Below are 14,386 nucleotides of genomic sequence, written 5' to 3' on the forward strand. Positions count from 1 at the left end.
ATTTCCCTGCCCGCTAAAATATCAAATTCTGTATGATTCAGCATCTTTATTTTGAGTGTGATCCTCTAGGGTGCACTGTATCGTGCGATATATTGGATTAGCCATCCATCAGAGGATGTATATCTAGCATATAATAGATACACCAGCACAAGCCATGCACACACACGATGCACGTTGTTTGCTAGTCATCCATCGTACGTACCAGCACAATCCACTGCATGCTATGGTACCTCGAGTTCGCCGCAGAGGAGTCGGTTTTTTTACTTTCTATTCCCTTAAATTGGTTTTAGTTGCGTGGCTTTTTCTGCACTCCGCATAGTTTGTCATTTCATATACGACCAAAAATTACACACACACACGCGTCAATGGAATTTTTTAGGCTTAAATTAGAATCCATATTCGTCTTAAAACATAGAGCCGTGTGGTTTGGTGTGAGTGGATTGAGCCGGAAACAATTTCGGGTCAATTCTCCAGAAATCGGTCCATTGTGGGACCCAATTTACTTTTTCATGTCAACCAAATGCATGAACCCATTGACCGAACTGAGTTTGCATATCCACTCACGGAAAAGTGAAACAGACCTTTGGCATCGACAGCGACACGATTTAGAATTGCTGAACCCAATTCAAACTCTAGTTTGAAATCGTATCTCTATAATTCCTGGTACTGAAATGTCCAGTTACGAGTTCACATTGACTTGGATGGTAAATTTGTTTGCACTTGTATTCTTTGTGCTGGAATTGCTGTTTCTTTCTCCTCCAAGCAAGCTTTTGCATTCTCCCTTGTTTGCATTTTGCTATCGTTTTCTTCTAGGTTCTATCCCCAAAGAACACCGTAAAGGCCTCCAACCATGAGAACTCCACTTAGAATGCTGCAACGGCATATTAAAATGGTAAAGTTCCCTTTCAAGCATGATAGTATAATATGAAAAGCATATTTGATGAAGCGCTGAAGGACACCTTCCCAAATTAATTATCTCCAAGAAGAAAAGAGTTGCATATTATTTGCATAATTAGAGTTATTGGTGTGGTCATAGCCGAGAAAACGGGGCCCTTCTTCTCAAATCTCAATGGTCCATGACCGCCAGTAATATGTGACTCCAGTGGCCATGATACCCTGTCATGCAACGCTTGATCAAATTGTAGCAGCAAATAAGATAAGGGATATAAGAATGCATGCTTTCCGGGTCCATTATTATTTTTTGTCATGAAACAAGTAGTTCAGATTTTCTTTTATCACTAAAGGATGAGCAGCAAATTGATATAATACATTCATTATAAACAAGCTATGCTGCAGAAATTTTTGAGTCTTCTTGCTCAACTCCACATTTGACCTCAAATCAAGTGTTCACATAGAAAGGCATTATTTCTAATGTAGGGGTGCAATAGCTGAATTACAGCTAGTTTGCATAATTCAATTATCCTTGTAGATATTCTTCTTTTCACTAGATTTATTTATTCTCACTAATTTTATTATTCGAAAGCTTTACGTGGGCTCTGTGATGAAGGATTGGCATCTCTATGCTATGATTTCTTAAGAAAAGATGGGCTTTGGTGGAACAAAGATTGCACAGGAAAAATTTCTTTAAGAGAAAAGAAAAGAAAAGAGATACTCACGCCGTAAGTCACTGAGAGGAGATTCATGTCGAAGCCCAACTTCCACCGAGAAACGTCCCTCCCAAATGCTAGAGCTATGAAGAATGACTGAATGCTGCTACGTAGAGCTTGAAGAGTGGTGAATAGAAGCTTGGCAGGGTACTCCAACAACGCATATCCCTATTGGAAATTAAATCATTCTCTCTTGAGAACAGAAGATAGAACCAAATCTTTTAGGCCGGTTATTAGTCCTATTTGCAAAATATGCTACCTTAATATAATTTATATGACAAATGTTGGAGCGGAGGACTAGGATAATTGGGAAATCTGGTGCTTAGAGCTTAGAGGCATACCTGCAGGACCATCCATAGAGACAATGCTGTCGTAGAAATGGTCATAAGGAGGGTCCCCAAGGCCCTCTTGGAGTGATATCGATCGGTTTGACTCGCTCCATGACTAAGTGATGATGGTTGAAGGATTTCAACTGGGGTCCCTTGTAGAAGGCCATCGTCAGGATGCCTGCCAGGCGGATGACCAGTCCAGAAACTTTGGCAATGCTCGAAGCTCTTTTATCATAATGGTTTCTATTCAACAATGATAATGCATGATTAAAATCTAAAGGAAAAAAAGGCATACTATGGGCTGCCAGGCACATTTAAATTATACCGAAAAGATAGCACCCAAAAGAATATATATTAGAAAGCAGAATAAAGTTTGGTGACTACTGTGCTAATGCACAATGGTCTCCTTTTTTTATATCGAATATATATATATATATATATATATATATATATATCTTAAAAAGCACATTTTTGATGTTTGAGTGACTTGGAGGTTGTCTCATTTTGATATAGTGCCTATAAACCAAAGATTCTACGATCAAATCTTTTAGTGGAACTTCTCCAAAAAGAAATTAGGATATAAGTAATTATTATGTGGATATGCCTCTCTTCCTTTCCCTCAACAAATCAAAAAAATAGAGAAAAAGGGAAGGGAGAGTCAAAATGTGAAAATGCCTCGACGGGGATGCTTTGGAGAAGAAAGGCTCCAACTTTGAAACCCAGTACCTCTCCCACTTGGTGGGATGGTCCAACCGATGGACTCTGTCCAATTCATTGAGAAATAGACAGTAGGGCAAGCAAGATAGCCCAATTATAAAGTCGCAAATTTAACCACACTGATTTTTATTTTTTTAAGAGTGAGTTGTCTTTATTAAAAAAAGGTGCCAAATTTAGAGTATAGAGAAGATTAGTTATGATCATTCACAAATTAAAAAAAAAAAGATTTGTGTTTATGGTTTACAACTGAGCTTGAATGATAAGCATACATGAGTAAGCACAACAAATTTAATATTCACAGTCGGGTTATTAAATTTTAAATTAATTCCATTAGCTTGCATTGCTATACATATATAGGATCCAAGATGAGATTGGGCTGTATCTTTCACACGAAAGAATGATTGATCATCTTTCGTGATGTCAACCAGTAAATTGAATCTTTCATAGATCTCAAAGTAGTTCGAACTTTTCTTTTATCCACTTGCATTATTCTCGAAGTAGCTGTTGCACAATCTAATAATTGATATCATAAAACAATATGGATCATTTGGCGTGAAAGATACGATCTGAACCCAAGTGCATGACGTACTTGCTCAGTTTGCAACAATAAACTATGCTTCAGCTCATGGCCCAGCAGAAAGAAGCAAACATGCGTGAGAAACATACAAAGCCCAAATATCTTTGGGTCGTAGCCATATCCATCCGCTTCTAGTTGTCTCCAACCATGCATTTCATGTTGCAAACACTATATGAACAACACACTTGCCAAGTCCTTAGCACTGGTAGAATTTTGCTTCCTCCCATGCTGTCCAACATACTTATTCTACTTCATTGGACTTGTCTAATTTTCCTACTGAGTTGAGGGATTTCTTGTTTAGTGACACCGTTAATTGGATGCCTATATTCTTGTATAGTTCTAGACACCAATTCAACCAATAAAGAAGAAAAGAATCAAAAAGGTAGGGCTTTTAAACAATGTGATCAAGCCATATCTAAATAGAAAATAGGAACGGAATTTATCATTGCAGCTGCTGATGTGGTTGTTGTATGAGAAAATATTCATTGCAATGGTCATACCACGTCCAACTTATCACAACCCAATGAGAGTACCTGTATTTCATCGAGTGCTGTGTATTTCACTTATTTTTGTGAATTATGCCCCATACTAGCTATCAATTTCTGGCTTTTGTTTGGATTGTGATAATTTTGACGTGACATCACCGTTGCAACGAATATCTTCTCTTGTTGTACAATTAAGATCAACATAAAATGTATTTAAGAATATAAGAAGCCTAGACAGATCTAAAAAAGGTGGTTAGAAAAGCATTACAAATCTTACATATTGGGTAAATATGCAAGTTCTTAAACATTAGACTTGTTTAGTGTAGAGAAATAGTATATTACACCCAAACCATGGAGGATGAACTCATAGGCATATGAAATTATTGGCTAAGGTAGATATGCTGAGTGAAATTTTTATAAAAATATAAATAGAAAATGAGATTAATAAAAAATTATTGATTATTTAATCTTGTAATGTACATATCATCAATATGATCACAAGGAGGAACATATAGTACTTTTTTTTCCTTCTTTTATTAGAATGGCAATGAGTGCACCATCTGCAAGAGTCTTTTCTTTACTTTACTTTACTTTTTTTCCTTTTTCTTTTCTTTTGCATGTTTTTGTTGAAACTATTTGCAAGGATTATCATTGTTGTTGCGGCCAATCCCCTCGTCGTCTGATCGTCGAGAACGAGCGCCTGTAAAAAAAAGTCCACACTGACCGGAGGTTGCTCCGACGGAGACCCTCCGATGGTCAAATCAGAGAGGAGACTAGGCAACAGTGAAAAGAGAACAAGGAGCTCAACGAGAGGGGGATAGAGAGAAAGGGAGCAAGCCCAAGAGTTTTTTTCGAAGGGACCTCTTCCAGCACTGTTGCCTTCTCCATTTTATAGTAGAGCGCGGCATAGCGCCATCATTAATGGCGCAGACAATGGAAGGAGTTGTCAAATCGCCGGAGGCTGTCAGAGTCATCGTGGACTGTCAAATCGCCGCGGGTTGTCAAAGTCACCGTAGGCTGTCAAATCGCCGTGGGTTGTCAGAATCAACCCATGTCCTTGGCAGGACAATGTTCCAGGGTGATCACACAGTACGTCCTTGACAGGACAGCAGCCCATAGCGGTCGTACGGCATTTGGGAGGGCTGGCCGATCATACGTCGGTATTCGGCTGTCGAGACGTCGGGTGATGACCCGGAGGCACCGTCGGCTGGTCTGGTGTCTTGCTTAAGTCGGACGTCGGCTGCCACCCCCGACAGTGAGTCGGTAATATGGGTCCAACCGCTCGGTCGGTCGGAAACAGCATTGGTCGGTTCGGCCGACACACCTTCGGTCGGATATTGTCGGCAGCCGTCGGTCGGAGTCGTCCATCGGGGTCGTCCGTCGGTCGTCCGTCGGGGTCGGCTTTCGGGCGATCGGAGGCGGCGTTGGCCCGTTAGGCCGATCCGTCCTGGCCTGGCACGATCGGCAGTTACTGTTGGTGTTGTCCATCGTCGGTCGGGCGAAGTCGGTCGGTCCATCCTCGTGGATGGATCGGCATCGGGACCCGTCGATGAGTCAGCGTTGAGGATGGGTCGGCGTCGTGACCCGTCGGTGGTGGGCGTTGGTGAGTCGGCATTAGGGTCGGTCGGTATATCCCAACAGTTGCCCCCCCCACTCCTGAGTCCGATGTCGTGTTGGCTCGTGTGAAAATGTGGGCGACGGCTTCGGACGAAAGGAGTAGTTTTCTGTCACGTCTTGCCCTGACTCTGGAGATCGTATCAACGAACGATCCGATGTCGGTCGTCTCGACAGTAGGTCGAGCATGCACGTCGGGTCGGAGGTCGGCCAACCTCCGAACGTTGCTCGTCGACACGATCATTCCGCAGAGTCTGATAGTCGAGTAGCGTCCGACGTATTCGGATAGGATAACGATGGCAAGTCGAATATCCATTGTCCGACCTTTGGTTGGGCGTGCACGTCGGGACGTATGATAAACGGTGGCAAGCCGAATATCCATCGACGTAGCATATCGAGTCGTATGATAGACGGTGGCAAGTCGAATATCCTTCGACCGATCGTGACCGGGTCGGTATGTCGCAAGTCGAATATCCATCGACGTAGCATGTCGAGTCGTATGATAGACGGTGGCAAGCCGAATATCCTTTGACCGGTCGTGACCGGGTCGGTATGTCGCAAGTCGAATACCCGTTGCCCAGACCTTGGTCGGGCGGGTATGTCACGGTTGTCTTGGCATTTTGCCCTTTCTTAGTCGAAGCTAAGTGGGCAAGTTAGCCAGCCGCATTGGTCGAAGCCCTTTGCCTTCAGAGGCAGGGGCCATCGTAGATATTCCATCCCTTCGATCTTCGCCATAGAATTCGATGTGTCGTCGGTGATCGAAATGTAGATTGAGCCATTGGTTTGGCGATCGACGATCAGTTCGACGATGAAGTCGTAGATTCAGCGATCGGCGATCGAGCCGTTAGTTCGACGATCAGCGATCGACGATCAGTTCGACGACAAAGTCGTAGATTCAGCGATCGGCGATCGAGCCGTTGGTTTGGTGATCGTCGATCAGTTCGGCGATAAAGTCGTAGATTCAGCGATCGGTGATCGAGCCATGTTGGTTGGGGCCTTTTGCCTTCAGAGGCCGAGGCCGTCGGTTCGACGATCGGTGATCGAGCCATTAATTCGACGATCAGCGATCGAGCCGTGTTAGTCGGCGATCGATGATCGAGCCGTTAATTTGGCGATCGGCGATCGAGCCGTTAATTCGACGATCGATGATCGAGCCGTGTTAGTCGGCGATCGGTGATCGAGCCGTTGATTCGACGATCGACGATCGGGCCATGTTGGTCGGGGCTTTTTGCCTTCAAAGGCCGAGGCCGTCGGTTCGACGATCGGTGATCGAGCCGTTGATTCGACGATTAGCGATCAAGCCATGTTAGTCGGCGATCGGTGATCGAGCTGTTAATTCGGCGATCGGCGATCGAGCCGTGTTAGTCAGCGATCGATGATCGAGTCGTTGATTCGGCGATCGACGATCGGGCCATGTTGGTCGGGGCCTTTTGCCTTCAAAGGCCGAGGCCGTCAGTTCGGCGATCGATGATCGAGCCGTTGATTCGACGATCAGCGATCAAGCCATGTTGGTCGGCGATCGGTGATCGAGTCGTTGATTCGACGATCGACGATCGGGCCATGTTGGTCGGGGCCTTTTGCCTTCAAAGGCCGAGGCCGTCGGTTCAGCGATCGGTGATCGAGCCGTTGATTCGGCGATCAGCGATCAAGCCATGTTGGTCGAGGCCTTTTGCCTTCAGAGGCCGAGGCCGTCGTAGATACTCCGCTCCTTTGATCTCTATCAGGATCTGCGCACGAGGAGCGGGGAGAGGGGTGTAGGAGTCATACCTGTGATGCGTCGGTCTCAGACTCCGTTGTCGGGACGAGACCTGTCTATCGGTGGGGGGCCTGCTGGGTTCAGCAGGGGCCCGACCTTTCTTCCGCTTTTTCTTCCGGCCCGTGCCCTAGGTCAGGCACCGGTCGGAAGCTCCTGGAGGGCATCGGGTGTGCCGTCGGTTGCTCCACCGGCGAGTGCGGCAGCCGGATTGGTTGTTGTTGAAGGCTCTTGACCGCGTCTGTCAACACGGTCATCTGCCGCATGATCGCTGCAATCTGCGCCTCCGTGGTCACCGCGGGATGGGGGGAACTAAGTTCCACCATGGAGGGTGGAGGAGAGGCCTCTTCCCGGCGGGAAGAACGCCTCGCCGATCCGGTGACCCTCGACCGTTGAGCTCTTGTCTTTGTCATCTGGGGAGATGTTTCTAGTTCTGTGGGGGTTGCAATCCCTGGTGCTGTCGATGAAGCACTACGCTGGGCCCCCTTCCTAGTGCGCCAATCTGTTGCGGCCAATCCCCTCGTCGCCTGGTCGCTGGGAACGAGCGCCTGCAAAAGAAAGTCCACACTGACTGAAGGTGGCTCCGGCGGGGACCCTCCGACGGTCAAGTCAGAGAGGAGACTAGGCAATAGTGAAAAGAGAACAAGGAGCTCAACGAGAGGGGGATAGAGAGAGAGGGAGCAAGCCCAAGAGTTTTTTCGAAGGGACCTCTTCCAGCACTGTTGCCTTCTCCGTTTTATAGTAGAGCGCGGCATGGCGCCATCATTAATGGCGCAGACAATGGGAGGAGTTGTCAAATCGTCGGAGGCTGTCAGAGTCGTCGTGGGCTGTCAAATCACCGCGGGTTGTCAGAGTCATCGTGGGCTGTCAAATCACCGCGGGTTGTCAGAATCAACCCATGTCCTTGGCAGGACAATGTTCCAGAGCAATCACACGGCACGTCCTTGACAGGACAACAGCCCATAGCGGTCGTACGGTATTTGGGAGGGCTGGCCGATCATACGTCGGTATTCGACTGTCGAGACATCGGGTGATGATCCGGAGGCACCGTCGGCTGGTCTGGTGTCTTGCTTAAGTCGGACGTCGGCTGCCACCCCCGACAGTGAGTCGGTAATATGGGTCCGACCGCTCGGTCGGTCGGGAATAGCATGGGTGGGTTCGGCCGACACACCTTCGGTCGGATATTGTCGGCAGCCGTCGGTCGGAGTCGTCCATCGGGGTCGTCCGTCGGTCGTCCGTCGGGGTCGGCTTTCGGGCGATCGGAGGCGGCGTTGGCCCGTTAGGCCGATCCGTCCTGGCCTGGCACGATCGGCAGTTACTGTTGGTATTGCCCATCGTCGGTCGGGCGAAATCGGTCGGTCCGTCCTCGTGGATGGGTCGGCATCGGGACCCATCGGTGAGTCGGTGTCGAGGACGGATCGGCGTCGTGACCCGTCGGTGGTGGGCGTTGGTGAGTCGGCATCAGGGTCGGTCGGTATATCCCAATAATTATCAAATACATAGAGAAATGCCTCTGATTCTCAAGATTCAAAGAAAGAAAATGTAGCTAAGCTTCACTAGCAATATTAGATGATGATCCATCTACCACCTTTTTCTACATGCTGAATTTACTCATCCAGCAAGAAATTAGATAGCACTAGCCTCGAGAGAACAAACGCTCTCCAATTTGGCTGCTAGCCTAAGTTGTTTTGTCAATAATAGCCTACAACAAAAGTTAAATGTAACTTTAGAAATGACATAGTCATCAATTTGATATGAGTTATATCCTAAATCTAAATATAATTAGCAATAGGGACCTTCAAGCTACATGAACCACAAATTTTACAGTCCTAATATGTAGTGCATAAAGCTTTCCCTAGTAACGGTCTGCAACAAAAGTTAAATGTATCTCTAGAACTGCCATATTCATCAATTTGACATGAGCCACAGCCAAGTTTATAAGTAATAGGCAAAAAGACATTCAAGTCACAAGAACAACAATTCACTATCCCAATATTTAGTGCTTAAGAAAATCGGTCTCCATTCAAATTTAATAACTACTTCTTAGACCATTGCCTAATTACTGTTTATCATGTGGGACCTTAACGGTGGATTTCATTTGCATTCTTTATGATTAGATTGTTTATATTTATTTTTATTATTAAATTTTACTTAAAAACCTAATATATATCCAAATAATATTTGATTTATATCTTTATTTATTTAAAATAAATATGAATATGCTTAGTATCCAACTCATACGCATATTCATTTAGAATAAATATACATGCCAATTCTGGTATCTGCTTAACATCCATATTTATAATTATATTTAATGAAAAATTTTGGTATAGTTGTAAATGTGTCAGTATCAAAAAAAAAAAAGTTTTTGTCATTTAAAAATAAAATTTGGTTCAAAAAAACTTACCCCGCCAAGGCAAGCAGGAAAATCTCGAAGCAGACCTTAAATGATAACGGCGGAGCTCTTTTCCTAAATAACAGAAGATGCCAGTGATGGCATGAAAATAATGGAGGGTCGAATCCAAAAGAGTGGACCAATCAGTACCTTTCAAATACCAAAGCAATTGGTGCCGCAAAGAGAGTGCCAATCAGCTACCTATAAAACAAATAAATGAAGGGACAGAAGAAGTTAATTTGAAGCTTAACTTCAAAGGTGAGGAGACCCACAGTGACGTCGATTACTTCCGGCAGGGTATCAACATCTTCGCATAAAAAATGGACGTCGAAACTTGAAAGATCTTCCCAACGAGTGCTAGCTCGGCTTGCATGTAGGGGAACACCAAAACCGGAGATGATATCACCCACAGCTTCCACATTCCAGCGAGACAACAGGAGATCGAGAAGACTGGCAGTCACCTTTATGTGGCCACATAAACTTTCATATTCTCCATGACTAGAGTTAAGTTAGAGCTTCTTTAGGATCTGGACGGGAAGGATGGATGTATAGTAGGATGGATATATAGGGGGGCAAATAGAAATTTAGCTCCTAAACAAAAACGGGTTGAGGAAAAAGCGGGGGCAGCTGGTGGTGGGCTAAGCTTTGTCTTATAGATTGTATTTAGATTTTTCATGTAGACATATCCTTGCAAAAATAGTTTATTAAATATTTACACTCCAAAATCTATTATTACATAATTATCTTTTTCTCTGTATGGATCCTATTGTTAGCTTTTTGGTTAAGCATCATTATTACTCTTTTACATGAATAGTTTCAAAGAAGATTCAGTTTGTATCGAGAAGAGTTATGCTTTTATATAAAATTTTGAAGGATATTGATGCAAAAAGGTAATCAAGTAATTTGTACTTAAAATAGTTACTTACTGATGCCGTCAACCAAAAATATAATGATAGAAATATTCAGACAATTTGATGTGTATGATTTTTGAAAGATAAATATGAAATAATCTATATATATATATATATATATATATATATATATATATATATATATATATATATATATATATATGTGTGTGTGTGTGTGTGTGTATGTATATATATATTGCGGACAAAAGTTCAGTTCGTTACATGAAGTATTGTCCGTTTTGATCCATGGATCTCACTATTTTGTCTCTTAAAAGCACCTCATGTAAAAAAAAAAATTTTCTCCTTATGAGCACGAGTTCCTCTACTCACAACCGATGTAGAATTATTCGTGTCCCTCAAACAAAGAAAACTCTAATGTATACATTCCGAGAAGCCTCACAATCAGTCGAGACAGACTTCAATTCCTATCTGACACATCATTGTTACGAACAAAGATTCGATCCATCATGTAAGGTATTATCCACTCTAATTTATGGGCTTCATAATTTTATCTCTTAAAAAATATCTCACGTAAAAAAATATATATATATAAATTTTTTTGATTCACAATAGATGTCAAATTATCAGTGTCCTCTTCAAAATCATAATAATATATATATATATATATATATATTGACTTTCATTCTTTCGTAAACACGTTTTTTTACCCTATATTATGGTACCGCTAGCTACCCGTTTTTTACCGTACACTATGGTACCGCTAGCTACGCTACGTAATGGCCATGCAGGACGATGTGACACTTCAAAAGGCGCACTTTTGCCCTGCAGAGGATATTGTTGTTTTTTCTCCCCTCCCACTTGTAAGTGGGATTGAGTCTTTCTGCTAGCTTTCTCACAGATGAGATTGCTTATTTCATGGCCCAGCAGAAGTGTCAAAGGGTGGAAGGAAGCTTAAGTGATTGGATTCCTACTCACTATCAGCACTCTAACATGTCAAACATTCATTGAAAAATATTTTGATTAAATAAAACAGATTAACGAATGTATGTACTGCGCGTGAGAGAGAGAGAGACAGAGAGAGAGAGGGGGGAAAGAAATCTAGCCGCTGAGCAATTCTTTTTCAGAAAGATTAGAGCGAAGAGTCCCTTTTGCGTTAATTCTTTGACTGGAGGATGCTATTATTCTTTTCTCTGTTTTCTTTTTTTTTTTATTTTTTAATAAATAAAAAATTTTTAGATATTCTACCTTTATTATCCTCTTAGCCGATTGGAGCATATGACTTCCAATAGAGTCTCATGTTAACCAAATATTTTTCATGAAATAAGCACCGATTTATTTTGATGATGAAATGAGCAGTGGTTTAGAATAGGCTATGCACGGTCCGACTATCGTGAGTCCTTTTTTTTTAAAATAAATTATTCTATTTATATATCCATCTGGAAACAGGCTTATGCCTAACCCTTTATGTGCTCTTTTAGATTGTACCTTTAAAATTAACTTTATATTATGACAATCAATATAAATTAATTTTATTGAAATCAATATAATATAATATAATTTTATATTATGGCACAGGGTCCACTCGGCCGCGCATATTCACGAGTGGAAACCATATAGAGCTTGGCATGGTTGGATCCGGACACAAACCCAATTCAGTGTTACATATCCATACTTCTTTGCTCTTTCATTCGTACTCTTGAAGTAGCAGGTGGATTTATTCCTCTCTTTCTCAAAAAAATATCAAAAAAAAAAAAAAAATATTGGCCTATGTTCTACAGCAGAAAGCCTCAAACTAGTAGATCTGATCCATGGGCCTCTTCCTGGGTGAGTTAATGGGCCAGACCTTGTACTAATTCTTTTATTTGAATTTTGGAATTCATTTTGTATCTAAGTGTCTTAGATTTTAGTCCATACCTTTTCTTTTCTTTTCTTTTATCACCATTTTGGATATATTGTGAGAGGAGGACACCTTTGATCTCATGTCAGTCGTGAGTCAAGAAAAACTCTAATTTAAATGGAATGGGACCTTCTCTGAGGTGCTTTTTAGAGGACAAAATCATAAGGCTCTAAATGTCAAGACCTACCGGAGCCCGAAACAGTTAAAGTTGAGGGGGACAATACCTCATATATGTGGGAGCAGAGACCGATCCAACTATCCGATTGAATCAAGGAAAACTTTAGTTTATATAGAATGGGACATTCTCTCCCCCGTGAAGTATCTTTTAAAGGGCAAAATCATGAAGCTCCAAATAGTCATGACCCACTAAAATCATCAGGGTCCATTGAAGTTCGAGATGGGTCAGAACTGAAGCACACAATACCTCACACATGTAAAGTGGAGATTGATCCAACCATTCAAACTATCCAATCATTGACCATAACAGGATGGATCCATGATTCTATAAGCAAAGTCCACACTAACATCCCTGCTGGCCAACAAAGCCGAATTCGTTTGATGACACTTTAACATTGGATAGTGAAATATTATTCAGTGAGATTGTGTGCCCTAAACGGTTGTCCAATGGCAACCGGATACAGCGCACCATTGCCAAGAAGCAGAGAAATTGTTGTTTAGAACGTTCTACCATCTGGATTTGCACCTTTAAAAAATCTGTACGAGCACTGGCTTTTTATCTTTGATGGTCAATGAAATAGTGCAACCAACAATAAAAAATGATAATTTTCAATAACCAAGAGCAAATTTTAATTATTTGAATAAAAAATAATAAATTTTTATTTTTTTGAACCAAAATTATTAATCATGAGTGTCAAATACAGACTTCATTCGTATGGCTGGCCGAATTGATGATTTTGGATCCATGTCTGATGTGATCATATCATCCTAGATGCATCTTAGTAGATGATTGGTTTAGTTGACGGATCTTTTTCAAAACAAATCCCACTTGCTTTCGATCAAGTCATCCTTAGTCACTGCCACAAAAGGACTCATTGCAAAAATCTCCAAGATCTCTTCAAGTCTTCGTTGGATTGGGAACGATGGAGCTCGATATGCTTGGAAACGTCAAGCTCTCATAAAGCAATGTGAAACCCCTTGAATGGATTCTTTGGTTTGAATGTGGTATGTGATTTTTTTTTTTTGAAAAAAAAATAGTTCTAGCAGTGAAAGTAGACCTGATGTATTCTGGGTTCTTGAGCAGAGACCGAGCCATGCAATCAGATTTTTAGGAGATGGATGAGGTATTTTTGTTCATCCTTCTTTCATTTTATCTTTTGTTTTCAGGTGCTGCATAGCCATAGGCATGGAAAATTAAAGATCAATACGAATTCTGTGTTACTTTTCTTCATTATGGCGAGCCTTTTTCCCTGCCTACTAAAATTTCGATCTTTGTATTGATTCAGCGTTTTTACTTTCTGTTTCCTTAAATTGATATAATACATTCTTAATTTATTTATCTATTTTGTCCAACCGAATATATCATATTATACGAGAAGAGGAATTCCAATGAATTCTGACGATTTTTCATAACCGCGTGAGGTTGGGAGAAATACAATAAGCGTGCATGATGAAATTTGTGAATATTATGGGACTGTCTGGATATAGTGTTGGATTGGGTTGGGAAAATTCTTGGATATTTTCATCCCTGCGCCAGATCATGTCTTGAATGGGTTAGTTAAAAACTGCCGAGAAACTAATTACGGAACAAGATTTCTCATGGGAATATAAAATCACAATCACCAAGATCTTTTAGGGTACAAGATGAAAGTGATATAAATATTATTCATTTGGATCTATTTTCATATCTTAATTAATTTTTGAATATAGACAGAAATTTTAAGATCCAATTAATATCTATATCCATATTCATATCCGTCGAAGAAAAATAGATATGGATATGGATAGACAACTATTCGATCCGTATCAAAATATCTATATCTACATATAATTCTATAAATTTTATATAGCACTAATTAATTTTTAAGAAAAATATACGGTCACGTAAATATGTTATTAATTTGATTTATCATCTATTTAATAATATCTTTGATTTTGTAGTCATAAAATTTAATTATCATAA

General features: G+C 41.7%; 1 pseudogene; it reads right to left on the bottom strand.

Moving 5' to 3' along the window:
• Positions 1 to 611: 611 nt before the first annotated feature.
• Positions 612 to 9,898, bottom strand: LOC105052712 (WAT1-related protein At5g64700-like; annotated as a pseudogene).
• Positions 9,899 to 14,386: the final 4,488 nt, after the last annotated feature.

The sequence above is a fragment of the Elaeis guineensis genome, chromosome 2 (genome assembly GCF_000442705.2).
Source record: "Elaeis guineensis isolate ETL-2024a chromosome 2, EG11, whole genome shotgun sequence".
In the NCBI taxonomy this organism is placed as follows: domain Eukaryota; kingdom Viridiplantae; phylum Streptophyta; class Magnoliopsida; order Arecales; family Arecaceae; genus Elaeis; species Elaeis guineensis.